The following is a 13,578-nucleotide window of genomic DNA, read 5'->3' as shown; positions in this document are numbered from 1 at the left end:
TGAGTTGGTAGAATTGAGCAACATCAACTTAGTGAAGTGTTGAGCAGGCTAGGTGAACCCTATCAAATTGGTATTAGAGCCTACAAGATTTGGGCTAGTAAAGTTGATGTCCTTGGTATCAAGAGAGTTAGTTGGAGACAAAATGGTGACCAATGTAGAACTATCAAGGAAAGTGGAAGATCACGAGGAAGAGAACAGACTCTTAAAGGAAAAATTGGAAAGACTAGAGAGCAAACTTGGTGATATTGAGACCAAGGCAAAAGAAGTATATGTAAAAGTGGAAGGAGTAGAATGGAAGGGCAAGGAGGTGGCTAAGGTTGATAAGGTACCCACACCTAATCCTATTTTGGAGAAAGAACCCTTCATCAAAGAATTGAAGGCCCTGAGTGGGAAGTCACTAGAAGGAGTACCATTGTTCACTGGCAAGATGGAAGTGGAAGTGGTCCTAGAATGGATAGAAGGCATGGAGAACCATTTTGAATGTGAAGGTATAACTAAGGCACAAAAGGTCAAGGTGACCAAATCTAGGATGAGAGGAGTTGCTCTCACATGGTGGAAGTTTGTGCAAGATGAGAGGAAGAAAATAGGGAAGGAACCAATCTCCTCTTAGAAGGGAATGTTGGTTAAAATTAAAGAAGCCTATCTCCCTGAGGACTATGAAGTACAAATCCATAGGAAGAGACAAAACCTAAGACAAAAAGACCTTGATGTTAGCAACTATATGGAGGAATTCCAAAAACTTAGCCTTAGATCTCAAGTGGTTGAAGAAAAAGGTCTCAAGGTTACTAGGTATCTCAATGGACTATGGTGGAACATCCAAGAAGAAATAAATTTGATGAGCCCAAAAATAGTCCACCAAACCTTTCAACTTGCCCTTAAGGTGGAGGAGAAACTTAATAGAAGATATGATTCAGGCACCAATAGGGATAGGGGTAGAGGAAAATATAATAGAGGCCATAGAGGAGGTTTTGGAGGAAGGAATTCTGAACAAAGAACACATGGAGAGTCTAAATTCACAAAGAAACAAGAGAGTGGCACTAGTAGAGGGGGATACAATAGAGGAAGGGGATCAAACAGTGGTTCTATAGGAAGATCCAGTGGCCAAGGTAGAGGATCCTCATACTTTTCAACAATGAACTATTACCATTGTAACCAACTTGGTCATCCAGGTTATAGGTGTCCAGAGAAGTCACAAGGTGGTGAGAGAAAAGTGAGTTATCTTCAGGAAGAGTCTTCAAGAAGCAAGACATTAGAGGTTGCCTTAGAGTCAAAGGTAGGTGACAACTTGATGATAAGAAGAACTTTGATCAAGGAACCAGTCAGTGAAGAACCAAGCCAAAGAAGGTCCTTATTTAGGATCAAATGCAAAATAATGGACAAGGTATGCAAAGTAATCATTGATTCAGGATCCACAGATAACATGGTGTTAGAAGAGGTAGTGAGTAAGCTCAGATTGCTAAGGATTCCTCACAAAAATCCTTATAGAGTCACTTGGTTGAAAAAAGGCCAACATGTTCTAGTTAATGAGTAAGCATTGGTGGATTTTACCATTGGAAGGTATAAGGACAAGGTACTATGTGATGTCCTACCCATGGATGCATGCCATCTTCTATTAGGAAGACCATGGAAATTTGATAGATAAGCTATCCATGATGGAGCTAAGAATACATACTCATTCAAGAAAGATGGAGTCACATTCAAGATTCGGTCTATCCTTGAGGAAGTGAAAAAAGGGCTGTAGGTCCTAATGTTCTTTTGGTGAGTGAAAAGCAGTTCTTGAAGACACTTGAGGAAGGTGAAGGTGTAGGGTTTGCACTAGTGATGAAGCCTAAAGAGGAAGGCAATAAAGAGCAGCAAGCTCTGCCAAAAGAGGTGCAAGATTTGTTGGAGAAGTTCAAAGGCATTGTAAGTGATGGGCAGTCATCCGCATTACCTCCCAAAAGAGCCATTAGCCACCAAATAGATTTCATTCCTGGAGCATCCTTACCTAACAAAGCAGCCTACAAAATGACTCCCCAACAAAATATTGAGATTTCCAAACAAATCCAAGAGCTTTTAGATCAAGGCCTAATTAGGAAAAGCATTAGCTCTTGTGCTGTCCCTATTGTATTAGCACCAAAGAAAGGTGGTACTTAGAGGTTGTGTACTGATTCTAGAGCCATAAATAGGACCACCATTAGATATAGGTTCCCTATTCCTAGAATAGAAGACCTAATTGATTTTTTAGGGGAAGCCAAGTTCTTTACCAAGCTAGATCTCAAGGAGGGTGATCAATGGAAGACATCATTCAAAATAACAGAAGGTCTTTATGAATGGCTTGTAATTCCATTTGGCTTATCCAATGCTACAATAACCTTCATGAGGCTCATGAATGAGGTGATGAAGGACTTCATAGGTAGATTTGTGGTGGTTTACCTAGATGATATACTCATTTTTAGTAAAGATAGAGAAGCACATCTTAGCCATTTGGAAAGTGTATTGAAAAGATTATATGATGAAAATCTAACCATGAATTTGGAGAAATGTGAGTTTGTTAAGTAGGAATTGGTTTACCTTGGTTTTATGTTATCTCAAGGAAACCTCAAGATGGATTCCAGTAAGGTTGAAGCCATTGTAAATTGGCCCACTCCTAGATCAGCAACAGAGGTGAGAAGCTTCCATGGACTAGCTCAGTACTATAGGAAGTTCATTAGGAAATTCAGTGCTATATGTGCCCCAATGCTAGATACCATTAGAGGTGGTATGAAGGCCAAGTTTCAATGGGATGAAGCAGAAAATAAAGGTTTTGAAACCTTGAAGGAGAAAATAGCTACTCAACCGGTGCTAGTGTTGCCTAGTTTTGAGAAACTTTCCCTTGTGGAGTGTGATGCAAGCAATGTTATAGTAGGTGTTGTACTAAGCCAAGAAGGAAGACCAATAACCTTCCATAGTGAGAAGCTAAGTGATTCCAAGAGGAAATACTCTTCTTATGACCATGAGTTGTATGCTTTGGTACAAACATTGAGAAAATGGAGACACTATCTCTTACCGAAAGAATTTGTGGTATACACGGATAACCAAGCATTGAGTTTTTTGAATTCCCAAGACAAACTCAGTCACAAGCACATGAAATGGGTGGAGTATATGCAGGCCTATACATTCACCATTAAACATAAGAAAGGGAAGCAAAATCGGGTAGCTGATGCACTCAGTAGGAGGCTCTTGATAGTCCAAGAAATACAGTTGAGAAGCATAGGTATGGACAGCTTTAAAGACTTGTATGCAGAGGATGAAGACTTCTTAGGTTCCTACCAAGTGTGCAAGGAGTATCAAAATCATTTCCATAGTGAGTACTCAGATTTCACTTTGCCAAATGGGCTATTGTTCAAAGGTGGACAACTTTGTATGCCTAAAGGTTCATTGAGGGAAAACCTTATACAAGAGAAACACAATGGTAGCCTTAGTGGTCATTTTGGAGTCAATAAGACTCAAGAGATGGCTCAAAGATTCTATTATTGGCCAAGGATGAATCAAGATGTGAAAATCTATGTGGAGACTTGCATAGTTTGCCAAAAAGCCAGGGATACTTCAACAAATACCGGTTTGTATATACCTCTTACCATTCCAAGTAGACCTTGGGAATGCATTAGCATGGACTTTATGGTAGGTTTGCCAAAGACAAAGCACTGATATGACAACATTTATGTCATTGTGAACAGATTTAACATAATGGCTCACTTTGTGCCTTGTAAGACCACTCATGATGCATGCCACATAGCTGAGTTGTTTTTCAAGGAAATAGTAAGGATACATGGTTTACCATTGAGCATAGTTTCAGATAGGGACTCTAAATTTATGAGTCATTTTTGGAAGACATTATGGAAAAAACTTGGCACAAACCTCTCTTTTGGATCAGCCTACCATCCTCAAATAGATGGGTAGACTAAGGTGGTGAATAAGAGTTTGGGAAACTTATTGAGGTGCCTTACCAAGGAGTATGGGTAGACATGGGATCAAGTACTTGCACAATCTAAGTATGCATACAATGACACTATAAATAGGACTACCGATAAAAGCCCTTTTGAGGTGGCCTATGGTGTGCACCCAAGAGGCATTTTAGAGTTGAGGGATTTAGGAAGTGCAACAATCAGAAGTGGATATGCAAAGAACTTTGGTCAGTCCATGAAGGAGGTCCATGAATCAATTAGGCAAGCTTTGAAGGAGAACACAAGCAAGATCAAACAAAAAGTTGATGAAAAGAGGAGAAATCTATAATTTCAAGTGGGAGATCTTGTTATGGTGCACTTGAACAAAGAAAGGCTACAACAAGGAGTGCCAAATAAGTTGCAGATGAGGAGGATAGGTACATGTGCCATTCTAGCTAAGTATGGTGAAAATGCATACAAGGTGGATCTACCTAGTGACATTGGCTTGTCACTAGTTTTTAACATAGTAGACTTGGTTGCATACAAGGGGCCAGTCCAAGGAGTAGAATGAAGTCACTCAAAGGTTTTAGATGATGTACATAATCTTCAGTTACTAGCTAAGCCTAATCTTAAGGCCGAGAAGGTGTTATGTTCAAGAATTGCCAAGAGGACTAGGCATCAAGCCTATTGGGAAAACCTCATTAAATGGAAAGGTATGGATGATGTTTAGGCTACATGTGTGTTGGATTCAGAGTTTTAGAAGCTTGAAATTGATCCAAAACTGATTCCTCAAGAGGTGACGTGATCTCTTTTTGTTAGGGAGAATGGTGCAGGAGCACCTAGGTTCTAGTTTACTTGATTTTTCAAATTTTGGCTTGTACTGACCCTAGCCAATTCAGTAGTAAATAAGGACTCTAAGAGGGTCCAAGAGTGAGTAATTTTTCAATGTAGGCCTAGGTTGAGTTCATTTTACCTAGGTTTGAATTTTTGTGTAAATAGTGTGTTTGAGTAGATTTTTGGCCTTTTTGGTTGGTCAAAAGTGTCAAATGTTGGAAAAATCCTTAGAGAGGGTCAAATAGGTCTTAGGAATGTTTTAAATGTCATATATGATGATTGGGAATAGGTCTCTTAGGTTGGAGAGATCAAAAGTGCAAAAAACTCAAAGTTGCAAAAAGTTGTCATAACAACTTTTGTTGTCATGACAACTTTTGTTTTGAATTTGGTTAGCGTTGAAGCTAGGGATTTACCAATTCCATGCAAGGACTCCACATGTGGGAAGGATATATAAACCCACTCTTTCACATTTACCAAGGTTGGTGTACTTGGATTTTCGAAGCAATAATCAAAATACAAGATTTTGGACTGCACTTTTCATTGTTTTTGTCAAATTTTGTATTCTTTGAAGGTTTAATGGATTGAATCCATGAATCCAATGATGGATTGAGGTTTAGTAGTGTGTTTTAGGGTAGGCCTTTCAACTTAAATCTTTGTACTTAGCATTTAATACTATTTTGGTGTATTGATTCACAAGTAGCTAGTTTTGGCTTGTAATTAGCAGTTTTTGCTAAAATGGGTGCCCCATAAAATCCCACCGTGTGTTCATCATGGACTATTGGGAAATGGTAGGAAACCCATTCTATAGTGTGTTGGTATTTTGGTATGGTTTTTTCATTGATTTCAACACCTACTAAACACTTATCAACACTGGCATTTTGGAGAATCAACAACATTCACCGGCAAGCAAATAATTATGCACAGTCACCAGCATCTGGTACACCGGCAGGATATAATGATCACTGGCACTTGGAATGATATGGAAAACACATGGTTATGTTGAAGACATAATTTGGACACTTTGTCTTGAAGGTTTGTTAATTGGCATATTCATATTTGCATATTTGTTGTCACCGGCAAATAGGTCCAGGTTACACCGGCAGGTTTATCTTTTCTAGATCACCATGACACGCTATGAAGATGACTTATTATTGTTGTAAATGCATTAATCCAACATGTTAAATCAGTTATTTCATTGGGTATTAATTTATTTGTAAATTGATTTTATTGTATTATCCTTTAGAGCTGATCTACTAAAATTGGTCTTAGGGTATGGTATAAATGTAAGATCTTATTTGGAAGATCAAGTGTGGAATGCAAAAAAGAATTGTGTGAAGGTATATGTGAGAATAAACAGAGCTATACATACAGACATCATTTGAAGGTTGAAGGAAGGTATTTGTGAAGACAATCAGAACTATACCGATACTGAATCCAACATAGAAAGATGCTAATTTGAGTAGTACATTCTTATTGGATTTAACCATCCAATTGTAGTCAATGTGACTCTTGGTTTGTGTTTGAGCAGTGAGCTCTAGGTGCTTGGCCTTTTTGCATGTGCAGACCCCATTTGTATACACATACTATCTATAGTAGTATCATCTGATTGTGGGTAAGGTTTTCCACCGTGGTTTTTCCCCTTACAGGGTTTCCATGTACAAATATTGGTGTTATGTGTTGTGGATGACTTTGTCTCTTTGTTTCATGCATTAATTCCTACCGGTATTGCAATTGATTGTTATAACTGTCTATTGGCATATTAGACTGGCTCAATAGGTATTAAGCATTAAGTTGGTTAAGTTATTTTTGGTTTGAATTTGTTTGACAACTGATTCAGGCCCCCCCCCTCTTAGTTGTCTTCAAGACCTAACAATTGGTATCAGAGCTAAGTCCTCTTTTTGCAGAAGTTTAACAACTTGAGGAGATCCAATGTCCACTAACTATTTCAGGAAGGACAGTCCGAAACTTGATGGAACCAACTATGGCATATGGAAGATCAGGATGGAGACACATCTAAATTGCATTGGAAAGGACATTTTGGATGTTACAAAGAATGGTTATACTACTTTTGTTCAATGTCAGCCTGCTCCAGCTAACTTGGCTAAAGATGAAGAAAATGATTGCAAGGCAAGAGAAGCACTTTTGAGCGCATTATCAGATTAGCAAATAATGGGATTGTCAGATAGGTCTACTGCTAAAGCTATTTGGGATCATTTGGAAACACTGAATGAAGGAGATTCCATAGTCAAAATAGTAAAACTTGAAAGCTTCTGAGTCAGGTATGAAAATCTGAAAATGGAAGAAGATGAAAGGATTTTTGCTTTTATGGAAAGAGTCAATGAAATTGTTTTGGGTATTAAATGTTGTGGAGGAACCCTAAGTGAAAGTGAAATTGTTTCAAAAGTTTTAAGAGGATTACCATCGGCATACAAAATGAAGGTTACTACTATAAATGAACTAAGAACAATGAATAATGCATCAGTAACCAGGGATACATTGATTGGAAAACTTTCAGCTTTTGAAATTGAGGAATTTGGTCATGTTGCTACTATAAAGATAGATTTAGCTTTTAAGGCATCAACATCATCTGCACCATCATTTGACAAAACTGATTGGAAAGCCTTCTATGCAAGAGAACTTGAAGAAAGAAGGAGACAAAATGAAGAACTTGAAGAACTTGAAGCACTATTTAGAAGGAAAATGCCTAAAGGTCCAATTGGAAGTAAGTATGAAAGTAATGAACCCTTTAAATGTTTCAACTATAATAAGATTGGTCATATGGCTTCAAGATGCCCTGATAGACATGCTAAACTAAGAGAAGAAGCTAGAAGAACATACAAGCCTAACCATGAATATCAGAGATATAGATTTAAGAAGAATAAAGATAAATCTTGTTATCTTGCTGATAAAGGAGTCACTGATGATTTTGATGAGGATCTAGCGGACAATGGATGGGTATTTTTTGATATTGTAGAAGATAAATCGACACCTACTATTCAATCGGTAGAACAGGCCCTGGCAGCTAAAGTTGAAGTTAAGGAAGAATGGATTATTGATTCAGGATGTTCACATCACATGACTGGAGATAAGGGTAAATTCCTCACCTTTTAGGAATACAATGGAGGTCTAGTAAAATTCAGAGATGATAAAGCTTGTTCAATCAAAGGTAAAGGTATTGGTTTGTGTATGCTTGATTGCACCCGGTAATCATACTAGAGGTAATATCTTTCATTTGAATAACAGTGAAAAGACATGCTTGATTGCACATATTGATGAGAGTTGGCTATGGCATAAGAGACTTTGTCATGTAAATTTTGATTGTATGGTGAAAATCAATACTACTAAGGTAGTTAGAGATTTACCTAAAATTATTAAACCTCACAATCCAGTATGTAAGGAATGTCAATTTGGAAAACAAGTTAGAGCATCTTTTAAAAGTATTCCAAAAAAATCCAATAATGCTCTTGACTTAATTCACGCTGATTTTTGTGGTCCAGCTAGAACTAAAAGTTTACAAGGTGATAGATATTTCATGCTTATCATTGATGACTATTCTAGAATGTGTTGGGTTACTTTTCTCAGAGAAAAATCAGAAGCACTTGGAAAGTTTTAAACTATTCAAAGCTATGGTAGAAAATGAAACTGGTAAGAAAATGAAATGTCTAAGATCACATCAAGGAGGTGAATTCACATCTAAGGAATTTAATACATTCTGTGAAGTGAATGGAATCAGAAGACAACTATCAGCACCCCGGACACCACAGCAGAATGGAGTTGTAAAAAGGAAAAATAGAACTATCTTGGATGCAGCCAGAAGTATGTTATTAGAAGAAAATCTACCACATGTATATTGGAGATAGGCAGTAAGCACAATGGTCTATACATTCAACAAAGTTCACATCAAAGGAGAAAATGGTAAGACCCCTCATGAACTATGGTTTGGTAATACTCCTACTCTTAAATATTTTAGAATATGTGGAAGCAAATGCTATATTAGAAGAGATGAGTATATTGGCAAATTTGATCCTAGAAGTGATGAAGGAATATTTCTTGGTTATTCATCTAAGAGCAAGGCATATAGATGTTTTAACAAAAGATTGCAAAAAATTGTTGAGAGTACAAATGTGAAGATTGATGAACAGTTTAGAGGAACTTCAAGGTATATAGACTCTGAACCAGTTCTATTCAAAGACAATAATTTATACTATAAAGTGACTAATGATGACATCTTGGTTATAGAAGTTTTTGTTGATGATATAATCTTTGGAGGAGAAGATGGATTATGTAAAGACTTTTCTAATGAGATGCAACAAGAATTTGAAATGTCTATGATTGGAGAGATAAAATTCTTTTTAGGATTGTAGATTACACAGACTGATAAAGGTATATTCTTGAGTCAATCTAAGTACTTGAAAGAGTTACTAAAGAAATTTGGGATGGAGAATTCTAAACTGGTAAGCACACCTATGACTACAACTGATAAATTATCTTTGAAAGATGAATTAGAACCTGTTAATCCGACAAGATGCAAATCTATGATAGGAGGACTACTGTATTTAACACAAAAAAGACTGATATTATGAATGCAGTATGTATTGTATCTAGATTTCAGAGTAATCCTAAAGAAAATCATGAATCAACAGTTAAAAGGATTTTTCGGTACTTACAAGGTACTAAAACTCTTGGCTTATGGTATCCTAGAGATGAAAACTTTGAATTATGTGCATATACAGATGTAAATTGGGTAGGAGATTTGGATGATAGAAAAAGCACCACCAGCGGAGCATTTTTTCTTGGAAACAGATTGATTTCTTGGTTGAGTAAGAAACAGAGTTGTACATCTTTATCAACAGCTGAGTCAGAATATGTTGTAGCAACAACTAACTATACACAGGTATTATGGCTTAAACAAATGTTGAAGGACATAAAGGTAAAATGCAAGGAACCTATTACTATCTATTGTGATAACACTGCAGCAATTGATATATCTAAAAACTCGGTATTACATTCTAAAACCAAACATGTTTCTATCAAACTAAATTTTCTAAGAGAACATGTTGAAGCAAAAGAAGTAAAACTGGTTTATGTGAATACTAAAGAACAGATTGCAGATATTTTCACTAAACCTCTGCCTAAGGAGACTTTTGAATATCTTAGAGATCAGCTTGGGGTAATACCCCCACCGATAGAGACTTAGGAAGTTGATGATTGTCATCAACTAGCAAAATTAACAGAGAAATCTTCTATTCTGGCTTTGATGAGGAAGCTACTTCTTAGGGGGAGTAGTTGGTATATTGTATCTTTTTTACTTTGGCATTTGATGTCAAAGGGGGAGAGATTGGTATGGAAAAACACAATGAAGACACATGTTTCTCTCAAGGGGAGAGATTGTTATTTTGGGAGAGATTATTACTCTTTGTATCTATATTTTGATTTCTGGTTATGATCTATTTTTGGGAGAATGTTGGTTTTTGGTATTTGGTATTTCTGTTTTGGCACTTTGATGGTTTTTCCATCTTGTGTTGCCATCAATGTCAAAGGGGGAGATTGTTGGTATTTTGGTATGGTTTTGTCATTGATGTCAACACCTACTAAACACTTATCAACACTACCATTTTGGAGAATCAACAACATTCACCCACAAGCAAATAATTATGCACAGTCACTAGTATCTAGTACACTGGTAGGATATAATGATCACTGGCACTTGGAATGATATGGAAAACACATGGTTATGTCAAAGACATCGTTTGGATACTTTGTCTTGATGGTTTGTTAATTGGCATATTTGTATTTGCATATTTGTTGTCACCAGCAAATAGGTCCAGGTTACACCGGCAAGTTTACCTTTTCTAGATCAGCACGACACACTATGAAGATGACTTATTATTGTTGAAAATGCATTAAGCTGACATGTTAAATCAGTTATTGCATTGGGTATTAATTTATTTGTAAATTGATTTTATTGTATTATCCTTTAGAGCCGACCTACTAAAATTGGTCTTAGGGTATGGTATAAATGTAAGATCTTATTTGGAAGATCAAGTGTGGAATGCGAAAAAGAATTGTGTGAAGGTATATGCGAGAATAAGTAAAGCTATACATGCAGACATCATTTGAAGTTTGAAGGAAGGTATTTGTGAAGACAATCAGAACTACACCGGTACTGAATCAAGCATAAAAAGATGCTAATTTGAGTAGTACATTCTTATTGGATTTAACCATCCAATTGTAATCAGTGTGACTCCTATTTTGTGTTTGAGCAGTGAGCTCTAGGTGCTTGGCCTTTTTGCATGTGCAGACCCCATTTGTATATACATACTATCTGCAGCAATATCATCTGATTGTGGGTAAGGTTTCCCACCGTGGTTTTTCCCCTTATAGGGTTTCCACGTACAAATATTGGTGTTATGTGTTGTGGATGACTTTGTCTTTTTGTTTCATGCATTAATTCCTACCGATATTGCAATGAACTATTATAATTGTCTACCAGCATATTTGACTAGTTCACAGGTATTAAGCATTAAGTTGGTTAAGTTATTTTTGGTTTGAATTTGTTTGACAACTTATTCACTCCCCCCCCCACCTCTCTATTGTCTCTGGGACCTAACACAATGTACATATGGAAGGAGGAGGTCTAAAAGTTTCATTTGGTATTTTTAGCATCTTTCCCTAGGTGTATTCAGGTTCAACTCGACTAGAGAAGGCAAGATGAAATGATAACACAACTTGCAGGGGTGAATGCCAATGTAAGTCCCAAGATTTTGGGAAGTTGTAATAGGTCTATGTAGGTCTGTTTGTGTAGGAGGAAGTCTCAAAAATTCCATTTGAAGGTCTAAAAACAATTTTTACTTGCTACTGCTAGTCAAGTGCCTAGAAGCCCTTGAAATTCTCATTTTGGGGTTTGGGTATGAAAAGAAGGGTTGGAAGCTTAAAACCACTAAAATAATTTTTATTTGAGTGGTTCATTGAATAAAATACACTTTTTTTTTGGGGTCCTTTGGATCATTTTAGCACAAGCCATCAAAAACTAGTTCTAGGAGGCCTAATTAGGGCTTTTTCCTTGTAGCCCTTTTCTAGACCAAATTTTGAAATCGGTAAGAAACCTTTGGATTGAAAACCACAAATGGACCATAAACCATCTAAAAACATGAGACTAGATCCCTCTACACCTCTGAAACATCTCAAGACCATTAGAGGGCAGTTTGATGATTTTAAGCCAAGAAGCCATCATTGAGCATATGGGAAACAAAGTGAGTGGGTAGGGTTCCTAGTAAGGACACCTGGAGCAAAAACCTTGGAGTGAGTAAGAGCCAAGACCTAGAAGATATTGAGAAGGAATTGAAGGTCTAGAAAGAAACTAGGCCTGGTAAGTTGGTGGAATTGAGCAACATCAACTTAGTGAAGTGTTGAGCAGGCTAGGCAAACCCTATCAATCCTTCCTTTCAAACAAGACATGGTACAATTTCTTTGACAAGAAAATTTGGCTGGTCAATAGGCACTTGGTTATTTGTTATTTCTTTCATTTATTATATCTATCAGGTTCTTATGCTACTCCAGGATATCCACAAGTTATTAGAGTAGCTGGGATGGCTCCTGATATCTTTTTCTTTGTTTTCTATTTGTAGATTGTTCCAATGAAGTTTTGGGGCATGTACTAATGGTGTCTATGTGGAAAGTTCACTAAGCTACATGATAATATGTAAAATAAATTCATGGATCACTATGGCTTGCCGACTACAGTGTATACCTCGACCATTTGAACATGAACCAGAATGGAGGGTCCATATTCTTTGTATATATTGCTTTCTTATAGGTACGATACTACAAACTTGGTTCCTACTACCTCATCCAAGATTGATACTACCCTTCTCAATGATGTAAAACAAAGCACTATGGATTGTCATTTCATCTCTTCTATATATATTGCATTTCGTTGCATTCCATCCATCCATACATCCATTTAGCTGCATATCATTCATACATAGTAATGACAGTGCATACTCTATTTCGCCCCTCTTCCCTAGGAATGAGTCATAGGTCCTCCATATCCTCTATCTAACATTGAATCCCCCCCTCACCCTCCCTATCTAGGTCATCATCATAATCTCTTCATCATTTCCCCTCAACCGAATCAAGCTAGTTACTCTATCAACACAGTTACATCGACTCATGCACACCTAGACTATCAATAGTTACTTTGATCAAGTATCTTTGGTTCTCAACAAGTAATCAATCATGAAAAAACTAGACTATAACGGGCATTTATCATAATGACCTAGTCTCAATGGGGCTGCTATGATTCACAACAAACAATCTACAATACAAACACTATCAATTGATAAAACCAATCAAACACAATCAAAATGGGCAGTTACATCAATTGTCTAAGTCTCACTGAGTATTTTGCTTCAAATACCTTGACTTCATCAGGCAATTACATCAATTGCCTAAGTCTCATCAGGTAACTTTGATTCACTTACTCAGACTTTATCTTGTCCAAGCGAACAACTAACATTAAATGTCACGCTTTGACTCAACTGGGGCAATTTAATTGATTGCACCAGATTGTCTAACAAATTTTGATCAATTGTACAGTATCAATCAAAATCACACACTACCTTTGCACTATATCTTTTGCATGACCTAAGGATACTCATTGGCTTGCCCTTTCTTCGTATTCACTCTAATTTCTCTTGTTCTTTCACCATTCTTGCTAAATTCTTCTATTCTATCTCCCCTCCACTTCTTCATATTTTTCAAGAGATTGCCTGATTTTTTGCAATTTTCAGCCCATCTCTCAAGGGGGCATACCACCCATTAAATTAACATTTATGGG

Source organism: Cryptomeria japonica, chromosome 7 (genome assembly GCF_030272615.1).
Source record: "Cryptomeria japonica chromosome 7, Sugi_1.0, whole genome shotgun sequence".
In the NCBI taxonomy this organism is placed as follows: Eukaryota; Viridiplantae; Streptophyta; class Pinopsida; order Cupressales; family Cupressaceae; genus Cryptomeria; species Cryptomeria japonica.
The sequence above is the reverse complement of the archived record's forward strand: the minus strand, read 5'-3'. Positions refer to the sequence as shown.